The sequence below is a fragment of the Anser anser genome, assembly GCF_964211835.1.
Source record: "Anser anser genome assembly, chromosome: 6".
NCBI lineage: Eukaryota > Metazoa > Chordata > Aves > Anseriformes > Anatidae > Anser > Anser anser.
This window is the reverse complement of record NC_139726.1, coordinates 12,068,019-12,088,915: the sequence shown is the minus strand read 5'-3', so window position 1 is coordinate 12,088,915 and position 20,897 is coordinate 12,068,019.

Genomic DNA, 20,897 nt, shown 5'->3' with positions numbered 1-20,897 from the left:
CTGGGATGTGGGGAAGGATGCAGTGATCAGTGGCTGAATTAGTGATGTTTACCACATAACAGCAGCCAACAAGTTTATGTTACTTTTTAAGCCATGAGCCTTCTTCTGTCTTTGGATGTTGATCACAGTTTGGCTGTTGTGTGGGAACTGTCAGGATATGATCTTCCTACATTGATGCACCAGGTTTCTTGAACAGGTCACCCAAATTACCTGGCATTGTTCTCCTACCTCGACTAAATTTATGACACTAATGAACTACAAGTAACACACTGAGATAATCAAACTGGAATGAAAGCAGAGCTCTCAAATTCAGCAAAACGTGTTCTGCAATCCTGTTTATCTCAGTAGTTCTTAAACCAGAATCCCTAGTGAGACAGACAAGCATATCTATGTCATAGCAAGCTTTAACTAATTTTGCCAAAAATAAAATTAAAATTAAATAATAATAATAATAATAATAATAATAATAATAATAATAATAATAAAGGGGGTCAAAATCAAACAAACTTGTCAAACTTTCCAAGTGCTTGCAATATTCTTCATAAGACTTTTCCAAATGACCCTCAGGGACACGTTCCTTGTCTCCATGCTCATCCTCACAGCAGACTTTTGTCCAACTGTCTCACAATATTCTGTCCGTTCCACCATGACACTGTATCCTTACATGCCAGGCAACAGTCCATCTCCCTCTGAGGAGGGGCAGCAAACGTGCTGAAAACTCAGAGCTGGATGTGGCAGATTCAGACTCTGGATGGTAAATAACCTTGAACAGGATTTATTACTGTCACAAACCTCTTTCATTAGAAATCCCTCTGGCAGACCCTGACACCAATCCCAGTCTCCTATTCTGAGGTAGAAGGGAGCATTTTGATTCCATCTGCAGCATTTTCATATTGATTGTTTGGATTTAAAACATGACAGAGGGGAAGGCCCATATCCCAGGGCTGCTGTTTATTTCAAGGGCCCTGACAACTTCTTCCGTTTGCCATCTATTCCAGAAATTGTTTTACCTGATCTGAAGGCTCTCCTTAGTGTTCTCCATCCCAATATGAAGAACATCTTTCCTATACTCAGTAAAAGCTCTCAGAGTCGGTAGGAGCTGACTCTTGCCCTCCATATAGTCAGTGGTTTGCAACTGGACTCTTTTCTAAGAATTACTCAGTGGAAGCAACTGGTTAAAGGGGATTATGTGGTACTGCAGATCATGCAACGACCATGATATTTGAGTTCAAGACAATGAGCAGCAGTCTTGCTCAAGGCTGGTCCACCTTTCCTCCCTCTACAGCAAAGGACAAGCATTAGCTGTAATTCTTATTGTGACTCCTCTCATATATTCAGTCTTGATTCTCCATCCATACCTGGCAAATACAACTGTTTTCCAGGCTTGGAAATGGACAGAGGAACTGTTTAAGAAATGTGACTATATAAAAATTTCATTTTTCTTTTTTTTTCATTTTTCAGGTGGCAAAATGGTTTAATATTTTAACAAGACCTGGATGCTAACTAAATTTTACTAGAATGTTGCCTTAGCAACCATACAAAATATTTCAGTCACTTCTGAAATGAGCTCCTGTTCCATGGGAGGTGCCAGGAACCACAGTAATAATGGCAAAGCATGACACCTCTGTATGCTGTTGTCTCGCCCTGTCTCCCCTTGCCTGCTATGAACATGCCTGAGATGGATACAACATGGACTAATGAATAAGATGGGACTCTTATTGTTATTATGAGGTATTATGAGGAGACAGAAAATGTAAACATTTTCTTGAAACCTTTTCTTTGCAATCTGAGGTCAATAATGCCCTGAACCTATCACTCTCTCTTTTTTTCCCCCTCAACACCAACTGTAACGTTCAGCTGTACTGGAATTATGGTTCTCCTTCTACGCTTTTTTTTTCTATTGCACCTTGAACTTAACCTATCATGTTCTTTTTTTAAATAAAAAGCTAGAGTTTTTTGTTTGTTTGTTTGTTTGTTTTTCTTAAAAGGTCTATTTCATGTCTCAGGCAATGCTGCTGTACCATGGTAAGTGAAGCCATATTACAGGTTAAAAAAAAAAAAAAAAAACTTGACATGATGCAATAACAGAAGTTAATGTGCTAACCCTTTGGCATTACTTGAGCACATAATATTGGATCAGCAATGTATCTCTATGCCAGAGTGTGTAAAGTAATTCAGTAATTATCATTAATTGCACTATTTTAGTCAGCTATTTAATGTTAAAATCAAACAGAATATGACAAGCCAGGCTTCAAATTAGAGCTCAAATTCCATTACAAGGGATCCAGAGAAGAATTTTTCACTGTCCAAGGACAGGGCAATTCTTTTGAAGCCAGAATGGCAGCACTGCTCCCTGCAAGCTCCAGCTGGGACACCCACCCCACCTTCCAGCAAACAACTCCATTGCATAAATAGCAAAATCCCAATCCCAATATCTCCAATACAACAAATTATTCTGTAATAAAAGTTGAAAACAATCAGTCTGTAACTGAAGAAGACAAGACAATGAACCCTTTTAAATAGATGGGAACAGTGATCTATTTCACTGTAACCAAAGCAAATGATAAGAGAAGTTTATATCATCACACTATGTATCTCTTTCTGAAAACTTCCTATATCCTAAAGCATTTGTTTTCCTCAGCCTCCCTGGCCTTCTTTTGTCTCTGATTTATTTGTGTTTATAGCACTGGCAATATTTGTGGCTCATTTTCCTATTTTCCTCATCCCAACGTGGGCACTGGTGATTCTCTGTCTTTGCTTTCTGGATGAAAGCATGTCCCAGCTCTTTCAGCTTTCTGACTTTGGTTTGCCTTGGTTATACCTTCTGCTCTGCACACCAGATGTGTGACCTTACCTATCAGAAGAAGATGGCTGGCCCATTTGTGCATATGGTGTGTTTCTGTACCGCGTGGCAGTTCTGTATGCCTGAACAAGCTCCGCTGGAGGACATACTCCAAGCTTGGGGGCTGTACATCAGGTTTTGAGGAACTGCCTTTTAGAGTTAAGCACTTGAACCATTAGCAGATCTCTGACCTCTCTCCATGGCTTTGGCCTTACCTAAAATCTGACTAGCTCGCTGAGCCAAAAAAAATAAATACCTAGCTGAGGTGACCTAGTGGGATGGGGCCATGAGACGCTTGGCTCCTCATTATATCCCAGGACTAATTGTCCTGCTTCACCTCACAAAGGTAAAGTAAGGTAAAATGTAATGAAGATTATGAGACCTTCATATAGCTTAGTATGGAAAGCAGACCCATCATTAATAGGACTGAAAAGGACCTTGAAAAATCCTTTGTTCCATTATCTAAAAGAAATAGGCAAACACAATTTCTTCCACTCCTTCACTTTCTGTCCATCTTGCTTTTCCTTCATCTTATTTTCTTTGTCTCTTTCTTCTTAGCTCTGTAGCTGGCTTCTTTAACCCTACAAAGCAGCTGGGAATATGGTCCAATTGCAAGGTGCTACTACTGGGAATAAAGTTGATTGTAATAAATAAGGAGGCAGAAAACTGTTGCAGATTAAATAAAATGCAACGCATGAGTCATTAAATATTGAACCAAATTTAGACTACATAGCCAGTCTCAATCTGTTTTTACTGATGGTAAATGATGGGCTTATATAATTTCCAGCATCCTGATGGATGATATGGCATCAGGTTTTTAGGTTAAGGAAGACAGCGAAAAGGGTGTTTTTTAACTTCCTTATTAAAAGGCCGGTTCCTGTATAGTACTGAGGAGTCTGGATGACTCACTACCTTTCTGACCAGGCTCTCAGTTTCTCCAGTGTTAATAAAAGCTGCAGTGTTTTGGAGCAGTTTTGTGTGGGCAGTTTGTAAAAGGTCCCCAAATGCAAACTTGAGAATTGATTACACTTGTCTAGTTTAAATGAAAATGAACAATGTGGATGGGAGTAGAATTTTATAATTACCAGGCCACTGAAATTGAAAATAGAGATGTTCCCTAAACCTCTGAAACACCACTTCCCTCCAGCCAGGCTCACCACCACATGGTGACCGAAGAGAGAGACACTCTGCTGAAGAACCACTGTTCTGCTACAAGGGAGAGAAAATAAAAATTAACCTCTGATCCACAAAAGCTCTGGAGCTTCTGGCAATTAAGATGTTATTTAATAAGTTGCCATGCTTTGAATTACTAAAATGAAGGGTTGGAGGAATCTCTCTGCCATGCTGCTCCTTTCACCGTTCTCAGACTCAGGTATCACAGCCACCTGAGGAGGTTAGAGAGCTGTAATTAAATTAATAAAGCATGGCCTGGCTACTAGGAAGAAGGACAGAGAGAAAAGTGATTGCAGGTAATTGCTGGGAATACTGCTGTCATTTTTTTATCCTTTCTGCACTTGAGACGTAATTTTTTGCTACTCTTGTGCTTGATGGGGTCTTCAGCTGGAGATCACCAGCCAAGCCATAATTTTTCATCAAAAGTTAAAAAGAGGTTGAGATGACACAAAAAAACGCCAGCTCTCTCCCTCTCTCTTTTTTTTCCAGTTGACTTGAAATGTAAAAGATTTTTGTGATATTTTTTATTGAAATAAAGCACCCTTTTCTGAGAAAATTAAAAACAAAAAAGCAAGCTTCTCAGTGACTGGGAAGGATTCCATTAACAAAATTGAACATTTTTAAAGCAGTTTTGAGACAAGTATCCTTAGTTGGATGAGGACAGCCTGCCTCACCCAGCTCTCACCATAGAATTCAGATCTGCACCATGCTTAGGGCATTTGAAAGATGTGAGACCTTTAGATGTAGGGATTTGGTTCAGCTTATCAGAAAAAGAAAAGCCACCTGCAAGATTTGGATCTATATCCCCATAATGGCTTTTTGAACTTCCCCAATAGTGTTTTGATCCAGAGTTTTTGATTTAGGCTCACCTATGTTCGCTTATCAGAGTTGGTTTCCTTCCTATTTAGAGCATACGTCTGACAGCTTGAACTCCTGGCCTTGCTTTCAAAAGCTGTAGGGTGAATTACAACTCCTTCTAAGTAAAAAATGAAACAGTGGGGGAGTCCATTTCTGATTTCGCTAAAACTTTCCTGGAAAATGAGCCTTAAAATGGTGGCTTTCTCTCTGATCCAGCAAGATGGCTGTTTGATGTGGAGCAAAAGGTGAAGGCAGCCTGCAACAAATTTTGGATTTGCCACATGATTTGGGGGAAGAAGGCTTCAGCCGTGTGGTCTATATATGTTATAGCAGCACCCCAAGCATCCCAGGTGATAAAAGCAACTGTCTGTGCTGGTCGTTGAAAAGGTAGTTGCAGCTCTACACAGCTCAGATTTTTTTCTCATTGGAATGGAAAGGGAAACAGTCCTGATGACCCATCAGAGAGGAATCCAGTTTTCCTGCTTCCCAAACTTGAACAATATATAACTGCATCAGACATGAAAGATAAGAAGCAGCAGGCAAAACCTAACTCAGACTTTTGCCTTGGGGACTACTGCAGTTTTCTGTTCTGGGACTGCCTTCCCCAGAAGCTGATATGAAGAGGAAGACACTTATTTTTCACTCTTCTGGTAAAATGGCAGCAGGCAGCAGGTCATTTCTATCCCTCGCAGCTTTTCAAATCTCATGCAGACAGATATCCACTCTGGGAAAAGCAGGAATTGTGGAAGACTGACCTTAGCATTTCTTTTATCAGATTGCTATCCATTAACGGGGTTAGTGTGCCCTCTCTATCCATCTCTCTCTCTCCCTGTGTAGTTGAGGTAATACAGCCTTCTGGAAGGAAACAGGCATGCATATTCATGGGACAGCTTGTGATAAATGCCATCATTGACTCCGTGCTTTGAGGTTTTGTTAGTGGTGGGGATTTTTTCTGCCTTTACAAACCCCATGTAAGCTCAAATTTAGATTCAGAAAAAGTGTTTGACTTTCCCTTGATTTAGTGCAGAGCAAGAGTGCTGCTCACTCGAGCAGTCGCACTAGGACTTTTTCTGCCTGTGGTTCTGAGAAGGAAACTCTTTGAGTATATTACACAGCTGAGTAAACAAAAGGAAGAACTGCTGCAGAGCTGGAATATAAAGCCCTGAGGCTGAGAGAGAACAAAAAGTAGAGGATACATTTAAAGTCCTTACATTTAAAAGAGTTGCAGATAACCTGTGACTGTTAATGTCTTGACTGAAACTCATCTTCTGAGCACACTGTGGGGACTGATCCTGCTCCCTGTGGGAAGCCACAGTTTACAGCACCCTAGCGACAATGTTTGGTATCTCACAAAACTGGCGTGGCACAAATTAATATAAACTGAAGTTAGACAACAGCAGAGTCCCTGGATGCCCAGCTCCTTTTTAGATAAATTCTGTCCTGAGGAGCACAACAGCCTTGTAGTGAAATGCTTGTACAGAAAAGGAGTGCGGGGCCTATGGTCCAAAAACACAGAAGTGGAATGGCCAGGAAGGATTCTCAACATCCATTAAACTACTTCTTTGTAGCTCCCAGATCAAATCAGCAAAGCCCTGATCTGAATCAGAAGACAAATTTGGAAACATATTGAGAAAGTTCCCCCCAGTGCCCTGGGGACTTCATCTCCAGAGTTCAGGCTCAGAGCCATTTGTGTGGGGATGCTCAAGGGCTAGTTCCCACCTGCCTCTGCTGGGAGCTTACACCAGGACCTCAGCCTGTATCCTCCCACAAGCTATATAAACTGTCCTTCTCTGCAGCGCTCAGTGCTGTGAGTTACAGGGTGTTGTGCTCATGCCTGGAAGCTGAAAAAAAAAAGTGACCAGTGAAGCTTTATCATCTATACCCAGGGGAAATGCAGGTGCTTCCAGGGTAAGACTCTCATTTCTGGACTGGAGCAGATATTTGTGTGGGCTTTGATAATTCCTCTGTGTTAAAAGAGAGAGAATTGTCACAAAGGGGATTCAGTGCAAGCTAGAAAGTATATAACTTTGACGTCTTCATTTGTTTTTCTATCTGCGTTCAGGTTAAAATACTGTTAGATTTCCTTAGTTATTTTAGTAGAGCAAAAATGCAGTGATTACATTTAACAAAGCATAATGTGTAGGTGACACCCCATAGGATAGAAAAGCATGCAAGCGATTGGGTATACAGTTCCTTCATCAGCCCTAACAAAGATGCAGCAAGAGTCAAGCTGTGACCACTGGTTAGAAACAATGCCCTCAGGTTAGCCTAAATGTGTTCATCAGTTAGGCACTTGAAGGGAAAGGGACATTGGTACCCAAGAGGAATAGAAATGCTCTTAACAAGGGGAAAAAGATTACAGGAACTGAGGAAGAGAAACAAGCGGTGAGCATCTGTGAAACAGATAGAGGTTAGCAGAGGGCAAGGTGAGAAGCAGTTTGTTACAAGACATAAAATCAACATAATTGTTGAGTTTTTGTTGCATTTGTGCAGCTGGGTATCAGTGCACTTTGACCTTGCCTAAGCAATGCGCAGGCACAGACAAAGCCTTTGCCAGGAGAAGAACCCCTGTCCCTGCTCTCCCATAAGCCTTGTCCCCACTCTCCCAGGAAGCACTGAACACATTTCCACATGCACAGAAGCAGAACGTTGAGCTGATCTGCACTTCAGTTGAAATTTTGCAGTACGTTCCCCAGCTGTTATATTTCAGCCTTAGGGCATAACATTCGGGGGTGAATGGCAGCTCTTCACTCTGCTTGCTCTCCTCTGAAGAGGGTGTTTGTCTGAGTGCTCACTACATCTGGCTTTCTTGTTTGTGCCTTTGGTTTGTGTAATTGCCTTAATCTGAATTTCAAGGCTGACACCCTGCCTGACCCTTTTCTGTTCACTTCTGTATAATGTATTACATCCAGCCTTCTTACTTCTTCTTTTGACTAAAAAATACAGAGGTTTAATGACTCACTTCTCAATCAAGTTTATTTCCCAAAACAATACGCATGCACGCATGTTTATGTATCGCAGGATTTAACTTCTGGTTTCCAGTACTCTGTTGCATGCATTTACATTACAAAGATTTATGAAAAATAAATCATAAAAATATGTGTCTAAGTTAAAAGCGTGCCCCATAAAAACATTGCAGCACTTACTGATTTTCTCACCAGTGTGTCAGATTCTCACTTTTTTTTTTTTACCCTTCAGCTGCTACTACTGAGGCAGACTGTCCTGGTGCTGGGTAACAGTGATTTGGTATCCAGGTGCATACACACATGTGCAGATGCAGCAGGCTTAATTGCTGTTTGCTTTGTAATTTAAACCTCTTTAATTTTCTATTTGTTAAATGAGGAACATGCAACATTTATGTAATTAATTTGCTCAAATAGTTCAGCAATTAAGCTAGCCGGTTTACTATCTATCTCTGAGGCCACCTCAGAGTGGCCTTCCTGGCTACCGTAGCCCTGGAGTACTCCTCCTCCTCTGTGGTGCATCACAACTTTCTCCAACAAGAGCACATTGACCTCCTTGAACTTTCTCTCACACCTACCTGCCAAGCTAGTTTTCACCTGAACTCTCTGAACTTGTAATCTCATTATCCCTTCTTCCACTGCTCCCTCACCCTGCCCTCTGTCTCCTTGCCAAACTCCTGGTCACCTCCACCCACATCCATTCATTCTCCCATATTAGCCTTCACCTGACCAGTCTACCCACACTATCACCACCCTGTGCTGCTCTGACAGTTCCTCTGCTGCTTAGCAGGCTGCTGTACATCCATCCTCTCTCTCTGGTCCTTTGTCCTCTGATACCATCTTAGGACCATAAAGTCAATTGAACATTTGACGTAGGAATTATGAAGGTGATTGTGCTCATGTTTATCTGAGCAAGACGATAGAGGTTATAACAAAACTGTAACACCAGACTGAAATTCTCACTACAAAAACAAAAACTAACAAAAACACATTGCAACGTTGGAAAGATTGGACAAGATCTGCAAGATATATTTTATCCTACTGTGTTAGATCTAGTTATCCAGAAAATAGGAATAAAAGACAAAAATAAAAATAAATAAAAAAAAATCTTCCTGGTCCTTAATTATATATTAATAGTATATGTATCAACATGTATAACAAGACCTCCAGAACTGATAACACAACTCACTATTCACAGGTATCTATCTAGTACTGGAGTTTGTCTGCCTGTGATGTTAATGACAAGGATGCTGGAAGGAGAAGATCACCTAGCAGACTAGCATAAGGACTTACGTCATTGTGTCAGACATTCCTATTAGTTAATGGTTAAAATACTTGCACAAAAATTCTGTCAGTCTGATAAATTTTAAGTGGCTGGTTGCAGAAAAGATATTTTTAACTTCAGCTGTTGTGAATTTCCTGTATACTTATAAAAATAAAATGTTCTTTTACACTTGAAGTAATTCATACTGATTTTTTTTTTCTGTCAGTTAGCTGGATTTTTTTTTCTTATTGAACCAAGAAGAATCATGACTGTTCCTTGGCTGGCAACCATGATAGTCTTTATGTTTCATAATGCAATAAGAAATTTTGCTAGAATGCATTTGTTATTGTTTTGTCATCCCCCCCCTCCCCCCTTTTGTTTTTTCTCCTGAAGTCATCTATTTCTCTCCCTTAAGAAAGCAGTGCCATAAAGCTTGGTTTTCACTGTATAATTCCAGCTCCAGGCTTTGCCCTGTTAGCAGAGCTCAGAGCCCAGCCTACCTCCAGATATCCCACAGAGCCATCTACTGGTGCAAGAACACAAGGTTGCCAGACCACAAGCCACAAACTACCTTTTCTGAGTATTTCTGCCTCTGGTAAAACCCCAGAGTTAAGGCCAGCCTCCTTCTGACCCTCCTTATTCAGGCTGGCCTAGCAGTACATTAGGTGATGGGGTGTTGCTGCAGGGCTTTTCCCTCATTCATTTTCACTTCGTGCAGTCCAGGGAATAGTTTTATGGGTAGATATGTCATAAATTTGTTGATGTAAGCAATACAATGTTGATAGGGAAAAAAAAAAAACAGCTTATACATGTTAATCATCTGAGTTGATTTGCTGTAAGAGGTACCTAGTTGCTTTGCTGTGGTAAATTAAAACAGAGAAATATGAGCTCTCACCATTTAAATTCATGGTGAATCTCTTGAAAAATGAATATACCAAATAAAATGCCCTGGGTCCTGAACTGACTGCCTTCTGAAGCCTGGATGCTTCAAAAAACAGCTCTGCATTATACATCCTTGAAATTTCTTCATATTTTAATTTCAAGCATGGATGTGTGTAGTTCTAATAATTGATCCCTTATGCACCTTTCTCTCGGAAAGCAAAGCATACTCAATCTTATGTTTGTACAGTGATCCATGCCAAGGGGTTAGCCTTGAGTTTTCCATGTTTGTCCTAACTTTGTTGCTAATAGAGATAATGTGTCACTGTTGATGAAACACCTAATGATAATCACAGCAAAAATACTTAGTAGTTCCACGGTATTTTGAATTTTCAAAGTAAATACCATATATCAATTGTCTCTAGAACATGCCTTGGAGTAAGGTAAGCATTAATACCCTCATTACAGACCCCATTATTGTTCTCATTGTGTTAATCAGGAGATAACATTGAAACATTGCTCAGGAGCTACGAGGTCTAAGGGCTGACATCTGTAATAAGACAGGGTTTCAGGAGGTCCTGGGCCGAAATACCAAACCAGGTGTACGTGATGCTGTGGTTCAACCTCCACTTTATGCTAGCAGAAACCCAACCTTACTTCCAGAAAGAAGTGTCCTTGTAGCAGTGTCCCAGATATTCCCAGGAAAAAAATAAGAATAATAAACAACAACAATTTTAGCCTGGATTAGTTCCCCCATGAAATTCAAAAATGGCCACACAGACGTTAAACAGCAGTAGCGTTAGGACAGGAGAAAGCAGAGAGAGTTGTCCTCCTCTTCCCTTTGAGTGAGAGCAGCAAAGCTGATTTAGCCAAAGAGATTGGGCAGGGAGGTGGTCACCTTGCACTAGAGGATCCATGCTGCAGCAAGGGGGATGAAGCTGCTTCTGATGTACGGCTATTATGTTCAGATCAAAATGAGGAATTTGTTTTCTTTAGTGGGTGGGATTTTGAAACCAATAGATTAAAATATTGCATTATTCATCAGTACATTAAACCATTAAATATTCAGCACAAGTTATAACAATGAAACAGATCAGGTAAAAAATTTCCAGTCAGTAATGCCACTTTGAGCATATATTTTCCAAATGTATACTGGTAAAAGCAACCTGTTTTCTTCCTCTAAGCTGAGATAATTGTCAAAAAAAAAAAAATCTTTTGCTTATATGCAGATATTTATTTCCAAATACGGTAAAATAATTCTTAGGCATTTTCTAAGAATATCATGATGTTGATTTGCAAACTTGCTCATGTCAAAAAGAAATGGTCTCTGTATGGCTTTGTGGACAGTTAGATTGATCAAACCTTTAACAGTTCTCAATATCTCGAAGTTTAAAGTCATCTCAGGTTTGTTTTCAGATCCCAGGTATGGCAAAGAGAGTTGTTCCTTAGGAGGATTTTCTCACAGATCAAAGATCAAAATTCCATTGAGGATGTAGAAAAATAATTCTAATATCTCTGGAAAAGCAACGTTTGCAGAATGAGAAGCCAAATGTAATCTTGCCCTGTGATCAGCCAATGTTAGTTTTGAAAGGGATGTCTGCACAGCTATCTGTGTGCCTTATGTTTCAAGCAGAATGTAGCTTAGTTTTGCAAAAGGAATAGGAATAACTTATTCTAATTTTCATTAAAATGTTTCCATTTAAATATCAGCTTCTACAGACTGTTACCCTGCAATGGTCTGTGGATGGCAAGTGCAAGGCAGCTTCTGTACACAGATAAATGGGCAATGCATGAATGGACACTGTGAAAGAGTGAAAGTCCTAGGGATTTAAACCAAGCAGGAGTTTATCCCTTTGGTAGGATATTGTGCGGTTTCATTTCGGTTAAATTTATCACTTCTGGAGAAAAGAATAGAAACAACATTAGTTATTGTTCTCTTCAGTAACCTCAGGATTCTTGGTCCTGTTTTTCTGTAAGCAGCACACATAATGATTTTTCTCAATCTCTTTTTCTCTCTTTGAAACAGAGTACATTCTCTGACGGTAACCAGATATTAGGAAAGACTTTTTAAATGAGAGCTATGGAAGCTACAGTACAGTTTCAATATTACAATATAACCTTGGTTCATCTGCCCCTCAGTGCTCTGAAACTTTCTATTATCCAAAACACTGCTATGTCCCCCGATATCTATTAATTATGCTGACAATTCCTTTGAATATGTGAAACCTCTGTTATTCAGGCTTATTCAGCTTTCCCTATGGCATGTGGATAATCAGGGCTTTACTGTATTTCATTATTTTTCATAATGCTTTCTGTTTTTCAGAGGGCAGAAGCAGCCTCTATTTCTCTCCCCTTTGCAGAATGCATTAGACTAGCCAAAAAAATGGACATGGCCAGATGGGAAATGCAACCTCTCTGTGTCTCTAATACTACTTTAAACTATTGTGTAATGCCAGCACTATGGATTTGGTTGCAGAATACTTACTCAACATACTCAGCAAGAGCAAGATGTGATTTTTCAGTTCAGTTTGCCTCATTTAAACAAACACAAAAGCAAGTCTGATGATCAAGAGAGGCAAAACAATCAACAAAATTCAAGTTGCCATTACTGAATGCCCCATTCTTACACCAGTCACTTTAACAGCAATGTCATGTGTCTGTTAGAAATTTGTATGCTTATTCTCACAGCCCATATTGGAAGATGAAAAACTTCCCTCCCTGCACACAAGGAGTACCTGCAAACGCTGCAAAGCACATTGGAGGCAGCATGGGGTACAGTTGCTTGTGTGGCTCTGCCTCTGAGCACTGAAGGCCAAGATTGGTCACAAGATTGTCCCAGTTTACTATGAAGAAGTACTGCCATGAAGTTTTGTGATTAATTAGTAAGAGGCCTGTTGTGTAAGACCAGCTAGAAGCTTCTAAATGTTCACAGAATCACACAATTGTAGGGGCTGGAAGGGACCTCGAAAGATCATCAGGTCCAACCCCCTGCCAAAGCAAGTTCCTTAGAGCAAGCTGCCCAGGTAGGCGTCCAGACGGGCTTTGAATATCTCCAGAGAAGGAGACTCCACAACCTCCCTGGGCATTCTGTTCCAGTGCTCCATCACCCTTACCGTGAAGAAGTTCTTTCGCATGTTGGTGCGGAACTTCCTGTGCTCCATTTTGTGACCATTATCCGTTGTCCTGTCTCCACAAACCACTGAAAAGAGGTTGGCCAAATCCCTCTCTCTCCCACACGTCAGGTATTTATAAACATTGATGAGATCCTCAATGATGTTCTCCTTTTGCCTTGAATTAAAGCAGCATAACAAGAAAAATGTCAGCAAATAGGGGATACACAGAAGGGTAAACTCTCCCTAAGTGATCCAAGATTATATGAATGACATGAACGCTACCTCGCTGAGGGTTCATGATCTGAAGCTTAAGGATGGATAAAAAGGACAGGACAACAGACCCCTGGGGTGGTTCTTCCTGCAAATCAAAGGCTCAGAGGCCTCCTGAGCCTGAGGTTGTTTCTTTTTTCATAAAAGCACTTGCAGATTTTAATTCCTATAATATGTTAAATCTCTTCTTGAACTCCTCTGTTTGAATACATCCTGAGTTCAACAGTTTAATTGTGCAAAATATGGGGAATGAAGTATATCTTTTCATTTGCTTTCTGTACACTGCCTCACAGTTTCCTGGGCTGCCTCCTCATTTCCTGTAAAGCCATAATATTTCTGTATTCATATCCTCCATGCACGTCAGGATTTTATTGACCTTTGCCAAGTCATCATGGGGTCAAGGCAGACAAGATCAAGTAGTTAAGTTTCAAACTAAATAAAGGGAAAAGAGTAATGTGTGGAGAGTCCACCCCTGAATTTACTGCAGAATGAAAGGAAAATCAAATATCAAGAAAATAGGAATGAACAGAAGTGACTAGGAAAATGAACAGCAAAAAGAAAGGAAGTCTAGTGCTGCAGAGATTGGCCTATTATATTGATCAACCTGGATCAAACCAAAGGTCCTCACTGCCTAGTGGTCTACACTGGTCCCACCAGTGTTTAATAACTGTGAGATTTGCCATTTGTCAGGATGAAGATCCAGTTATTAAAATGACCGTGCCTGTCCTACTGTCCTAGTTTAAGAAATTGAAGATTTCTTAATGTGAAAAGCTATGTTAGCTGGGCCATAAAGAAGATCTAGAACAAACAACGCTATATGTGAAATCAGACATAAATGGAATAACATAAACATAACAAAATAATGACTATAGTTACAGTAGTTTTAGAAACAGATTTAAAAAAAAAAGGGAAGGGAAGGGAAGGGAAGGGAAGGCAAGGCAAGGCAAGGCAAGGCAAGGCAAGGCAAGGAAAGATGGCTGAGGGCCCTTGCTTGATACAGTAGAATGAATGAGAAGGGGTAGGGTGGATAAAACAGACCACATTTGTGTAAAATTGCTCACGGGAAACATAATAAGAGATTCTATTGAGTAGTGCTGGAAGTTTGTTATAGATGCTCCCCCCTCCAGCTTCAGCACTGGATATGAATAGCAATTTCTGTAATGTTATTAGAGGAAGAGAGAAACTAGTGAGAATTGTGTCATTAAGGTAGACCAGCTTCTGGATATATACTGAAAAATAAATGTGACCAATAATCCTAAGGCTCAGATCCTCCTTCAGGTGACAGGAGACAGATTAGGCCACTAAGCAGTGAGGATAGAGTTGAGATGAAAGATATTCTCAGCATGGCCCTGCATACTTTGTGTCAGTTTTCAATAAGGGCAGTAGTGTCAGCCATGTGGACAAATGCAGGCTGGGGACAAGAGAGCAGAAAAAGCATGACCACATCTGAGGCAAAAGGAAAAGTTGGAACTGAATGAACTAAAATTGAGGAAATCAGGCTGTCTTCAACCACCATTTGGAAACTGCAGGTACAAGAATTTTTAGTAAATCTTTCAAGTTCTTATGAACGAGAGTACACTCTTAGACAATAACAAATGTACTACCTGTATTGAGGTAACAGGGTTACAAGGACAAGCAAAAAGTGAGCTCGGCAATTTCAGGTCTCCAAATCTGACCTTTGTAACATGCAAGAGTTGTGGCCTCTCTAAGAATATATTTAGGCTGAAAAATGAAAATATGAAATCTTCGCTGTCTGTCAGAGCGGTGATGCTAGAAACAGCCTGCCATAGGGAAGGCTAATTTCCTAACTGGAATTATTGAGGGAATATGATTCAGTGCATGGAAGAAATGATATGAAACAGCTGTCTGCAATGCCAGGAGCTGGACACAGTAGCAACAGCAATCTCCCGATTCCTATCATCATATTTCTTTTTGAAGCCTTGAGTTTTGAAGTTAATTAAGCATACACATGGCTCTAAGATTAGGACTTTATCTACTGAAATCAAAAAGCAGATTTTCCAAATCTATTTGTTAAATGATAAAGTGAGTGTCTTCAGTCTTCACAGCCAAAATCCTTGGTTGTTCTTTGAACATTTCAGTCTCAAATATCTACTGGATCTATTTAGTTACTTAAAGTGAGGCACATACAGTAATATTGTCTTTAAATAGCAGCTTAGTAAACATTGCATTCACTTTACAATTCTTACTCCAAGTGCTACAGGTTGGTGCTGCAAGTCGGGTGAGTTTTCTTGCCATGTGCTCACAGAGAAGTTTCTAAGGCATCTCCCAACCCCTTCATTCCCATTGCTGCTGTTCCTCCTGTCATATTCCCCAGTTTGCTCCAACCTCGCATCTGATATCTATTCCCAGCAAATGCTATGGTACTACACCAGTTATAGATTTTAGTGATGATCAGGCATATAAGTACTAACACTTATTTCTGGATAAACTTCCAAAGGGATGTCAAATGGCTGTTCACATTTCATGTACTTCATTTCCACAGCAAGTTTTCTAAAGAAGAAACTCATACAGGGAAGGCATTTTGACTGGGATGTAACAGCCAAAGCCTAAAGTCTGTCCATAGGAGACTATAGGTAATGAAATACTAGATTTTTAAAGAACACAAATAGTGGCAGCCATTTTGAAAAACATGTCATCCGACCCTTTTACTTCTCACCAGTCAGGAAGGGAATGACACAAAAAGCTCGTATAAACATGTCTGGTGCCAAGTGCTCCAGCAACCCTGAACCAATGTGTGTCACCTTGTCTCACAAACCACACCACCAACACCGATTCACTTCTGCAAGGGCTGAGCACTGCTTTTCAGGAGAAACTGTGTATGTTCAAAAGGGGTTGGGAATGGGGAAAATGCAACCATTACTTCAGCAGATATGACGTACTTTCCTTTCCCCTCTTGCACTCCTGTCCTTCCACTGAACAAGGTCCCTGCATTTACCGCCACTATCAACGAGAAATTCAGCCTGTGTCTGTGTTACATACAGAGCTGGCACCTTTTTCACAACCCTATTCCTACACCCTTTATACCAAGGAAAAGTGGTTTTCCATCTTAAAATATCACCTCCTAGTACACCTTACAGAAAGGCTGTGGAGTTCCCATTGTTTGAGAAAGATATCTACACATATTCAAATAGCTGACTGATTAAGAAGGTATCAGTAGATGGATGTCAAGAATACGTGGCCTAGTTACTAGGTTTTGCGAGACCAATTAAAATGGGGCGTCACTGTTCTGCATGACAAATGGCTTCCTCTAACTGTTCTTTACCTCAGTTCTTGGCATGTGTTATCTCTAACTACATTTATCTCAAGGGGAGTCTGAAATACTTTTTTTTCTTTTTTTTTCTGCAAGCATTGCTTTTTTGTTTCTCGTGAAATGAGTCTTCCCCTTACTTCTGAGGACTTCAGACTGCATCTCCCAGAATGACGTGCTGTAAAGCTCCTCCCAGCACTTACTGCATCGTTTTTTCTAAAACAGAATATATCCACACACAGCAGCCTTGGAGAGGACCTAACACAGGTAAAGAAGTGACTGAAGCCCTTCCCCAAAACTACTCCATAATGTACAGCATGGGCTTGACCCGTGACTCTTGCTTAAGAAGTCTGCCAGTGACACTGTTTGACGTGCCATCAAAATACAGGTCCCTGGAGTTCTGGCTCTCAGACAAGGTACTTATATGAGATCTTATCCCTTTAAATGACAAAAAGGGACCAGTAAAAAAAAAAAAAGAATGTCAAGAAAATAGCAAGGTTTGTAGAGGGGCAAAATTGCTACGAGAAAATGAAGATCTCAGAAAGGAAGCAGTGCATCTGGTTGCAGCTGGCTAAGATTAGAGGGAGGTTAAAGTAAAGGACAGCACACTAAGGGTTCTGGTGAAAAATAAGTTGTCGATAAACGTTTCAGATTACAGGATATATCAGTCTGTGAGAGGGAGAAAATAGCAGCATTTCTGGAGCAATGGAGCAGCTTCTCTCACTATTAGGAGATGTGGCAGTTTGTAATTAACAGAGCTGCCTGCCCTACTGGCACCTTCCTGCTCCGCTCTCAGCACAGGTAATGGTTTGTTAGCTTTGCAGCAGCACTGTGCACTCCGAGTTAATTAGGAAAGGGGGCTGTTTTCTAGGGCAAGGCAGGTGGCAAAAACTACAGCAGCAGATTTCACCTGCATATGGACTTAAAGTGGAAGCAACTTCTGGTGTTTCCACTTTGTGTGTAAATAAAAGTGTTCAGTTTGGGTTCAGAGAAAGCTCACCTAAGGGTGAATTCCTTCAAGGTGGCCTTGACAGCAAATCACTTGCAGCTAACCCTGAAACAGCTGAGGGTTTGCAAGGCAACATTGTCATATAGTCCAGAGAACCAAAGCAAGGTGGGGATACAAGTTAGAAACTTCAGCCCAACCATCTTTTGGTGGCTTGCTTCCCCGCTTGAACAGATTTGGGCTCAATTTACCTAGCACAGCTATGCTGCTGTACATGTTTCATGGGCAATCTGGGTTGCAAGTCCCAGACATACAGTAAAGGAAGATCAGGAGAGGCTGCTAAGCTCAGTCCTCATTATACGTGGTGAGAGTCAAAGGGTCAGCAGTGGTTTGAGATCTTGAGAAACGGCAGAGAATTCAGAGAAATGAGGAACGGACTGGACAACTCTTTCTAATAGCCAGAGAGGGAAAACTATCCATTTTCCATTAGCTCCTTCACCTCCCAGGTAACATTCCATCTCAGAGAAATTGGAATTGCCTAGGTCATCAGAAAGACTGACAAATCAAATAAACATGAAGAAGTGGGGAAAAAAAGTCATTCTGCAAAGTGGAACCCAAAAAAAAGAAGGAAGGTCAAAATAAAAACTCAAGGGAAGAGTGGTAAAGTAAACCAAAAATTACCATATTAAGCTATGTTCAAGATTAATGTGGAGAAATAACAGTCAGAAACAAACAAACAGTGTAAAATACAAAAGACAGTGAAATCTACTGTGAATACAAGCATAAGCCCTGATAATATTTGTTGTTTGGCACCAGTAACACTTCCAAACACCTGGGGATTAATGCAATATTATTTGGGTATGGACTTGTGTCTGTGTCATGTCATGGGATTGGGTCAGACTAGGAAGAAATGCAGACTCTATGGTTGTCAATGCCCATGCAGCATAATTAAAACTATGGTCAGAAGAGGAAGATTTTTAAGTACAATAGAAAATTACATTTGCAAGCCTAACCCAACAAAGGACAGTGATTGGATTTGTAGCTAATAAAGACAAACAGGAGAATCAGTAGAGAAATGAATTAAATTACAAGAGGCAGTGATGGCAAAGAGATTCAGATGTTCTGTACAAATGGTAGGTAGGTTCATTTTATTTCATTTTGTTTTTCCAAAGGAGAAGCAGATCTCAGTTAATGGAAGTGTTTTAGGAATACTTTTTAAATTGTTTCAGTTAAGAACTTAAAAATACATCAGAAAATAATTATGATTAACAAAATAAATCAGAAAAATAATCACAATATTTTCTAAATGAAATCTTGTCAGCAGCTGATGTTGGGTGTTATGTCTTGAAATTGCAATTTCATTAAAGGCATGTAATGAACTGAAACATAAAAAATATTTCAACAAGGCAAACAAAAGCCTTATTTTTTGGGGGCGGAGGGGAAAGGACAAGGACAAACAAAACATTCTGTTTAACCCCGAAACAGAGGGGCTTAAGTTTCTTTTGCCTCCTAAATTTCCAAGCACTGAAAATTTCCAAAGTGTTTTGCTTCTGGTTGAACTGAATATAATATTTATTTATTTTTAATTATCATAACTACTAGGGCACAAAACAATTATTTATTACTGGATTCTAAACAGAATAATGAAAATTAAGAGTTTTACAGATTGCCTCATTCCATTCATTTTACAGCCAATCTGGAAGACTTACTGACTTTTAGAAACTATGCTAAATTGTCTGTGCAGGAAAGGAAATGGTATTTTCCACAATACCAATAAGCGAAATAATTTTTGGTCCTAGACATTTTGATGCAGAGGTAGCAGAAAGTGGTACAGCGGGCGGGGGGGGGGGGGAGTGGGGGGAGCGGATTCTGTGTGAAAGAGCTAGCAAGAAGCAAGAGCAAATGAACTAGAAAAGTAAAAAGAAAGGAAGGAGAAGTATGTTTATATCAGCCAGCCCTTCCCACCTCTCTTCCTCTAGAGTTTGTTTAAATGCATTTACAGTTCTGCTGCTGATAATTATTACCAATAATTAATAAGTCTTTACAGAAGTTGTCATGTTCTTCATCTGCATGGCTAATTATGAAAAACAAAGGAAAGTGTCTAAATCAGTGGAACTGAATGATTAAAGGAAGAAAATGAAACATGCTTGTAAAATCAGGTGAAGGTCGTGTTTTCATTTTTAATGACAAGTGTATATTTGCTGAGATACTTAACACAGATGTCAACAATTTAGTGGTGGGAAAAATAGCAGAGAGGGAAAAAAATCTAGTTTGCTCATTATACAGAAAATACAAAAAGTTAAGATTATCTTTCCCAGTAGGGTATGGAATTGAAAATAAGGACATCTTCGTTGTTGGGATCTCTGGGACATTTACAGGTAGAAGGATAGTCTACAAAAGAGAGGAAAATCTCCCTGTTGAGAGCTATTGCCTCTTAGTTCACTTAAATGCATTTTAGCTTAAATCATGTTCTTGGTCCTGTTGATTTCAGGTGGACTACTGATATGATGAGACATTTTCATGAAGGAAGTCAAGGCTCCAAGTATTTCCTAACGCAGATGCTGATGGCTTTTTTTGTGGGGTGGATCTGGGTTTGGGCCTCCATGCTTGTGACTCCACTGCTGTAATACCTGAAATCTGGCCTTATGAACTGCACCAAGCTAGGGAGCTGCTGTTACCTTGAACTGAGACAGTGGCCTCCATGTCAAAGATACTTAGACACCTAAATTTCCCAGTTAAAACCAAAAGCCATCTAGCGCTAAATTATGTGCCCTAGAACAAGCAGGAATTCTATGGCAGAACTTTGGCTTTAAAGATATTCATTGATGTTCTGGGTTAAAATTTTATAGATTTCTTTAAAGACAGATGTCTACTAAATAGTCCCAGAAGTGGAAAGGTATATTATTTCAGATTTATTTCTCTTTTTAAAAGTTTCTTACTATTCATTCACTGACATCCAGTCCTTTCCTTGTGTTTCCTCATAATAAACATACATCTATAAGGGAAAAGAGTCTTTATAAACATTCAAGAAGCTGCTAGCTCCAGGCTATGAGTCTAAGGAGAGGAAAGATGAAAACTACACAGGCATATAATGAAACTCTGGTTGAGAACTCAATTCAGGTTGAGGAAATCTGTCATATTTTTCAGGCCTTTTCCTCCTTTCCTTGTAGATAACACCATTAAGGAGAATGTGTTTATTTATGAAAGTATCCATCAGAGCCACAGGAAATTCATACTGGAAGTAAATATGTAAAAAAAGTGTCTAAATTTCCCCAAATGTGGCAGCTCCCAGCAAAGGTGCACACGCACTACCAGGAGCAT